Source organism: Chelonia mydas, chromosome 3, assembly GCF_015237465.2.
Source record: "Chelonia mydas isolate rCheMyd1 chromosome 3, rCheMyd1.pri.v2, whole genome shotgun sequence".
Taxonomy (NCBI): Eukaryota; Metazoa; Chordata; order Testudines; family Cheloniidae; genus Chelonia; species Chelonia mydas.
This window is the reverse complement of record NC_057851.1, coordinates 139,907,578-139,915,431: the sequence shown is the minus strand read 5'-3', so window position 1 is coordinate 139,915,431 and position 7,854 is coordinate 139,907,578. Positions and strand designations below refer to the sequence as shown.

Genomic DNA, 7,854 nt, shown 5'->3' with positions numbered 1-7,854 from the left:
GCTGCCCTGAGCTAACACCGGCTGACTCTTCCGCACCATCACAGAGCCGGACAAGGGAGTGTTCTCCGCCTTTGGGGTGTCTACTCTTAAGCACTGCAGCAGCACAGCTACAGAAATGCAACTGTTCTGCCATAACTCAGTAACATAGACATTTGTTACAGAGACGGGGGGGTGGGAGGAGGAGGATTTCCATTGCTGTAATAAATCCACCCCCTTGAGAGGCAATAGCTAGGTAAATGGAAGAATTATTTTTTCAACCTAGCTGTGTCTACACTGGGGGTTAAGTTGGCTTAACTGTGTCTCTCAGTCGTGAATTTTTCATATCCCTCTGCAACATAGCGAGGTTGACCTAAGTTTTAGGTGTAGACCGGGCCTTACTGTCTGGTCTCCCACTACAAAGCATGTCCCCTTGGCTCTCTTGTTCCATTTTGAACACCTGCTGAAATATCAGTCATAAGGGATAGGAGAATCTAGCTACCAATCTCTTTGTCTAGACAGAACTAGGGCCTTTGATTACATACCCTTTAAAACATTGGTTCCCTTAAGGGGTGTGAAGAAATTCCAAGGGGGGGGCGCGAGGCTGGGAAATTTTCATAACAATTTTTTTTTTAATCAGAGTAAAACAAATTATTTATTTAATAGACCAACAGACAATAAATTATACATATTGTGTATACATAATAATAACTATTCATAAAATTGTCCAATTACAGGCCTATATTGTTTAACTACAATAAAGTATTAACAATCTTCTCATTTTTGATTATGAATATAAGTAGGCAAGAATAAAGGTATAACAAAGTACAAAAATAAAAATACAACTATAAATGAAGTTAAAAAATATATTTAATATATAAATAAAGTATATAACCGCAATGTTTTCAAATGTCATACCATGAAATGTGAATATTTTTAATTTTTTTGCCTTGTGACATGTAGGAGTGCCGTTTCGGTCGGTGGGGAGGCGGAAGAACGATGTAGAAAGTGATGGAACTTTTTAAAACTTCCTAGATAGCTTGCGAGAGTGTTCAAGACAGTTCTATTGTGGGAGTGGTTACCTCCACCACTCACCGCGCAAGACCGGCTACTTGCCGGACTGGTGGTGGGGTATATATAGGGCAGCACACATCCGTACGTAATAGTAGTAGTAAATATATGTTCATGATAACTCAAATTAACTTGTGTCCATTATTATTCATGAATCAGGAAAATTATTTTTATAGATTTTTTTATTAGTATATTATGGCCGCAATTAAGAAAAGGAAGTATGATGAAAACTACATTAAGTATGGTTTCACCATCATGGAAAAAAACGGGATCTATCATCCTCAATGTGTAGTATTCCATGCAGTTCTCAGCAATGATGCCCTGAGACCCAGTCATCTTGAGCAACACTTGAAAAAGAACCACAGTGCTTTGAAAGACAAACCAAAAGAGTTTTTCACTGCTAAACTTCAAAATTTAAAACGAATGAAGCTGGACACTATGGAGCTTTTCATCACGCGTCGGCCAAAGTGGTAGAAGCATCTTATGAAGTGTTATTGCTCATTGCTAAAGCCAAGAAAGTGCACATAATAGGAGAAACTCTTGTGAAGCCTTGCTTGTTGAAAGCATCTGATATTGTGCTTGGTGCCAAAAGCAAGAAAAAAATATCGTAACTTTCACTTTCCGACAATACCATGAAATGTCGTATTGATGACATGGAGAAAGATCTAAAACTTCAAGTTGTGGAGGCAGTGAAAGCTTCTCCTTTTTTGCAATTCAGTGCGACGATACCACTGCGGTAGCAGAATGCTGTCAGTTGCTCATCTGCATTCGATTAATTAATGATGGAACTGTGAAAGAAGAACTGATTTTTTCAAAGGAATTGATGACCACATCAAAGGCTTCTGATGTTATGAAAATGGTTTCCGACTTTTTTTGAAGAAAATGGACTTTCATGGGAAAAACTGTTGGTGTATGCACAGAAGGTGCTCCAGCAATGCTTGGCACTCGCTCTGGATTTGTGACATTGGTGAAAGAAAAAAATCCAGCCATAATCACAACTCACTGCATCAGGCACAGACAAGCATTGGCTGCTAAAATCCTTCCAGATGACCTATGTGACTCATTGAATTTGGCCACCAAAGTTGTCAATTTTGTGAAGAACAGCGCTTTAAATATGAGACTTTTGCAGCTCTTTGCACGGATTTGGGAGTGGATCATAAAATTCTTTTGTTTCACCCGGAGGTACAATGGCTTTCCAAAGGGAGCATGCTTTTGAGATTATTTGAACTGAAAGACAAGGTGGAAATTTTCCTCAAGCAACAGAAAAAAGAAGAGTTATATCGTGCATTTATGGACCAAACGTTTCAACTTTCATTGGCATACCTCTTGGACATTTTTGAATCTTTGAACAATCTCAATTTGAAGCTGCAAGGAAACAACGCTGCAAACATTATAGCACAGCACGATGACATCAAAGTGTTTATGGAAAAAATCAAGCTTTGGAAATGTCGAACGCAAGCTTAGATGCCTAACTTTTTGTCTTTTCCAACATTTTCATCACTCGCTGAAAATGAAGGTTTCCAAGAACTTTGTAAAGAGGATGCGAAGAACAAAATTGCGTTTCATCTGGACTGCCTTGCTGACGAATTTATCTGCTATTTTCCAGACATCTTTTCTGGCAACCCCATTCATAAATTAGCACGTAATCCATTCAACATTGATGTTGATTCATTGCCAAAAGTATTGCAAGAACAAGCACTCAAAATGAAATACGATTCAAATGCGAAAGATATTTTTGAAAACTTAAGCCTGGAGGAATTTTGGATAAAATATTTCCCAATTTACCCGAAAGCTGGAGAAGAAGCGCTACGTAGTATTCTTCCATTTTCGTTGGCATATCTCTGTGAAAAAAGCTTTTCAAATTTAGTCATAATAAAACAAAACAAAAGAATCGACTGGATGTCAAAAACAATTTGCGTTGCGCACTTTCATCTTTCAAACCTAGGATTTCCCAACTTGTGAAGAAAATGCAGTATCATCCTTCACATTAAATTCATTTTATTTATGCTATTTCTTATTTTAAATTACATTTTTATTAAATTTTTGTGCCAAGAAAAACTATTTGTGCTTATTTTTAATTTTAAATAAAAAAATTTATCCCAAGTTTGTGCGTTTATTTTTAATTTTAAATTACGAATTTAATTTGTTAAAAGGGGGGTTGGAGGATGGTAAAGGAGAGGTGGGGGGCATGAAGGTTTCTCGAAAATTAAAAAGGGGGCGTGATACCGAAAAGTTTGGGCACCAATGCTTTAAAATGTCTGTTCAACGTGGATTTCAAATGCTGGTGTAGAAAGACATAACTGTCAGTCATGCCCCAATGAATAAACTCCCTAGGATGAAGGAAAACATTTCTGAGAAAAAGTAAATTAACATAATCACTAATTAATTGTAAACACTGAGGGACAGATTGTATACTACATCTCCTGAAAGATTTTCTTTTGCACCCTTCCCGCCCCCACTTCATTTCAGAGCTCAGACAAAATGGAGAATCTGGTCCATTGTATGTATCTAACTCATACGCTAGTGATCATTAAATACACCCACAAACTCCATTCATAATGTCAGAACTAACAGGAATAAATCTGCACTCTTGCAAACAGGTTACCATCTAGCCTTCCTGGTACACAGCTGCTTGAAGAGCCGCATAGCTCTATGCGCTTGACATTGGCCTTGGTATATTTGCAGCATCCTCTGGGTGTCTTCTGACATCTACAAAGGAAACTTTGTAATAGGACACCTTCCCTGATGAAATAATTTTACATAATGGCTTCCACTCAGCTGATTCCTTCCTCCATTCCTAGCTCTATAGGCTTGGAAATTCTGTTTCTGGGACAGAAGTTAGTTTCCAGATTTACCCAGCATGATCCGTAGTATTTCTCTCGCTATATGTTGGTGCAAAGCTATCTGGGTTAGTGGAATAATTATTGGATATTGGATATTTTGAGATATCTACCATGCTTGAATAACAGTATTGCCTTGCCCCAGGGATACTGCCAAGTGCTCTAATGCCTTCTACAAACCATCAGTTTCCTTCAGCAAGTATTCAGCTGTTGGTGATGATAGGACAAAAAGGGGTTCCTGTGACTGCAAGGTAGACAGTCCATGTTTCCCATGCTGTCTCCTTTGCATCTCCCAGTACATGCCAAGACTGTGTCACATCCTGTTAAAACATGACAACTGTGAAAGCTTTGCCTTTTACTTTGCCTCAGGTTGCAATAGTCACTGAAAGAATCCTGTTGTCTGTATCTGCAGTCCTGATAATTATTTTGTCACATCCACAGACTGATGTAGCAGCAGTAAGGGACAGAAGGAAAGTACGTAGGCTGAGGGAATAGAGGAGTATGGAAATAATATATTGTACCTCACTGTCCCAAGTGTCAGAAGTTCCTTTAGTACCATTTTGCCTCTCACAAATTTATCTAAAAAGAAAATGAGTACTTGTGGCACCTGGTGCCACAATTACTCCTTTTCTTTTTGCGAATACAGATTAACACGGCTGGTACTCTGAAACAAATTTATCTGTTCCTTTAAACATTAGCTCAGGGCCACATTTTCAGAAAAGCTCGACTTTCATTTAGACATCAAAATAAGAGGCCAGTTATTCAAAAGAGCTCATCATGTTGAGTGCTGAGGTTTGAAAATCTGGCCATAAATGTCAGTCAGAACTGCTGAGGGCTGAGCACTTGAAAATCCGTTCCTGAGGCATGTGACAAAATCTGTCCCATATCAGATCTCACTACAATTGACAAAACAACAATCACAAACGCTAACACTGTTATTTCTTCAAATCCAGTGTTAGCTCCCAATGTTATGGATAACAAAGAAAGATGCTCCTTAATTCCAATGGATTTTAGGTCAGGTGTTTAGGTCCTCTCTCTTTCAATGCAAGATTCTTCACTAAGGTTTTGTCAAGTCTAATTTTAAATTTGCCAAAAAAATGGGGTTTCCACTTCTTCCATTGGGAGACTGTTCCACAGCCTTACATGGCAGGACTTTTCTTCATACTCATCCTAGATTTCACATTGCTATTTTTGTGCCATTTCTCCTCTGAACTATTGAAAAAATGTCTACTCCTGCCTTAATATTTACACCTTTCAAATACTTTTAGCCACACATATTTCCCCCATAGTCATGTTATAGCTAAGCTTGATGTATTCAATTAACACTTTTCCTTATGAGCCAATCCTCCATCTCCCTAGTCAATTTTGTTACTCTTTCTGATCTCGTTCTATATTATCTTTGTCTTTCTGTTATTAAAGTGCCCAGGTATGACTAAAAGTTTCCAGGTGCAGTCATAACAGAGCCATAAAGTGAGGAGCTGTTACATCCCTATTCTATGTATAAAGCTCAATATGAGGATGGTTTTTTTGCAAATTTGTGGCTTATTTAAAGTATAATCCAGAGCTCACTAAAGCCAATGATAATCTTTCCATTATCTTTAACAGTCAATGGATCAAGCACTTACTGTCCACTGTCATTCATAATTTTCTTTCTACATCCCTGTCTCCAAGAGTTCTTCCTCCTCTTGAATAAGTGTTTTGGATTCTTCCCTGTCCTGTCCAACATCCTCCAATTCATTTGTTTGAATTTTTCTAAGTTAAATCTCATGTTGCTATTTTCTGCCCTTTTTGCCAATCTCTCTTGAAATGTTTTCTCTGCCCTGCAGGGAAATCCAGGCAGTTAGGGACAGTGCTTACAACCCTGCCAAGGTAGTTGTCTCATCTGTGAATTTTATTAAAATCTATATTCTAGAATATTAATGAAAGGAAAATATTCTATACATCCATAGCTTGCATCTAGACACATCAGACATCCCCAGCTTGCATCTAGGATTTTGTGATGGTTAATATTTAAGAATGAAAAATATCTGTAATAATCTAGAATAACTTCAGGCTTAAATGAGTGAATTGGACAAAGTTCCTAAAAAGGGACAATATCAATTATCAGAATGAAGAAAGAGCAAGTGCAAACAAAATGGAAATAATATTGTTACCAAAAAGAACTAAGTACAAGACACAAATCTTCATTGTTCCTTGATTGTCAGAGTTTCAACATAGTCACATTGCTAAAACTGCTTAGCATACATCCCAAGATGTGCTCAATGATATTATTTTGTACTCTTTGAGGCAGAGTGTCAAAGGATAGCAGTGGAAAGCGTCAGATTGGATAATTTCACTTGTACATCCAAGTACCTGACTGAATCTGTAAATCAGATGTTTATCTGTTTAAGTAGCTTTAAATGTGCATGAAAAATTAAATGTGAAAAAATGGAGGCCATGGTAAGGCATGTTGAAAATTTGACTTTTTTATATGTCTAACAAGAAAAAATTGTTTATTGAAAAGAAAACTCTTCAAGTCTTTGTCCATGATGACAATGTCACATGAACTTAATGGCCAGTCCAAAACAACAGGACTTCTGTGGTTTACTGGACATGCCTCCTTGCTATCATTGCAGGCTCAATAGCTCCATCTCTTTAAGCCATGGGGAGATACGTAGTAGCTCAGGACAGAAGGGAAAGGCAGGAAAATGTATAGGAATTGTATGGGAAGAAGAAAGGCTCACTACTTTTTCTTATCGAAAATGTTCAGAGTTCCACAGTCAAGTGAAGTCCATCTCTGTGGAACTGTACACTCTCAGCTGTGATGAAATTTTCTATGATGCATGCTTGGGGTGCACTTTTCAAACATTGATAACTTGTTTTTTGTTATTTCTAACAGATGGTTTTCAGACTTAGCTAATGCCCACTTCCTTATCAAGGACAATTTACATGCTACACTTCCAGTAGTACAGTTCAGCCATTTCTGAGTAACGAAATAATAAAAGAATGTACCCTGTCATGGACTTTTAAGCAGAGCTCCATGTTGATCTCAGTGGACAGTTCTGATTAAAAGTCTTCAGTAAAACATTCCTAGGTGTGGCAATGTTTGTTTGTTTAACCAGAGGGAGAACTGTAATTTTTCAGCCTCTCGTAATTCAAAAATAGCTTAAAGCATTTCCTTTAAAATGTACCTGTTGGCTGACTAAGAGTTTCAGAACATAAGACAAGTTTTTTAAAACAAAACCAAACCAAAAAAGGTGAGCATGTCAAAAGAGGGAGGCGGGGATTGAATAATTTTATTTTTTCACAAAGTTTGTATTTTAGAACATAATTATGAGTAATTATCTAGGTGAGTTATTCACATATAACTTGATAGGCTCATGAGTAGTGGTTTTATTCCTGAGTGATTCATGAACAAACTCCTCTGAATGCAATAGAGTTACACCAGGGTAAAATTTAGATCAGAATCAAGCCCATTTTGGGCAAATATCGTGAAGGATTTTTCTTCTAAATTCACATTTGAGGAGTTTTCATTCTGTTTAGTGTTTAAGAATCTTTTATGTTAATATACTTTGAATATGGGATTTATGATTATGTTAGCTAACTGGGGAGTGATTGACATACTCATGTCTTTGAAAAATGGCAGAGCAAATCAGCTTTCAACATGCTTTGAAAAGAGCAAGTTGTCACAATATTTCTGGGGCTGTGCTCTGGCAGGCAGCTGTTATTAAAAGAACCTTTCAGCTTTCTTATGGTGATGTATTTTTTGCTTACATTTTTCACTTCTTTGGTCTAAATCAGCAGTTCCCAACCTGAGATTCTTAGATCATTAGTAAACAAATGACATAGTAGGATTAGTTCAGCTAGGAACAATTGAGACAAGTGACATTTCGGTGGATAAGACAATGGGTAAGCAGAGCTTCTGCTTTAACACTGACTCCTGTGATGCCGCTGAAAGCAATAACAGAAATTATAATCACATGACCCT

The 7,854-nt window shown here is 37.4% G+C and overlaps 1 pseudogene; it reads left to right on the top strand.

Moving 5' to 3' along the window:
• The first annotated feature begins 1,242 nt into the window (after window positions 1-1,242).
• LOC102934995 lies at window positions 1,243-3,038 on the top strand (annotated as a pseudogene).
• Window positions 3,039-7,854: the final 4,816 nt, after the last annotated feature.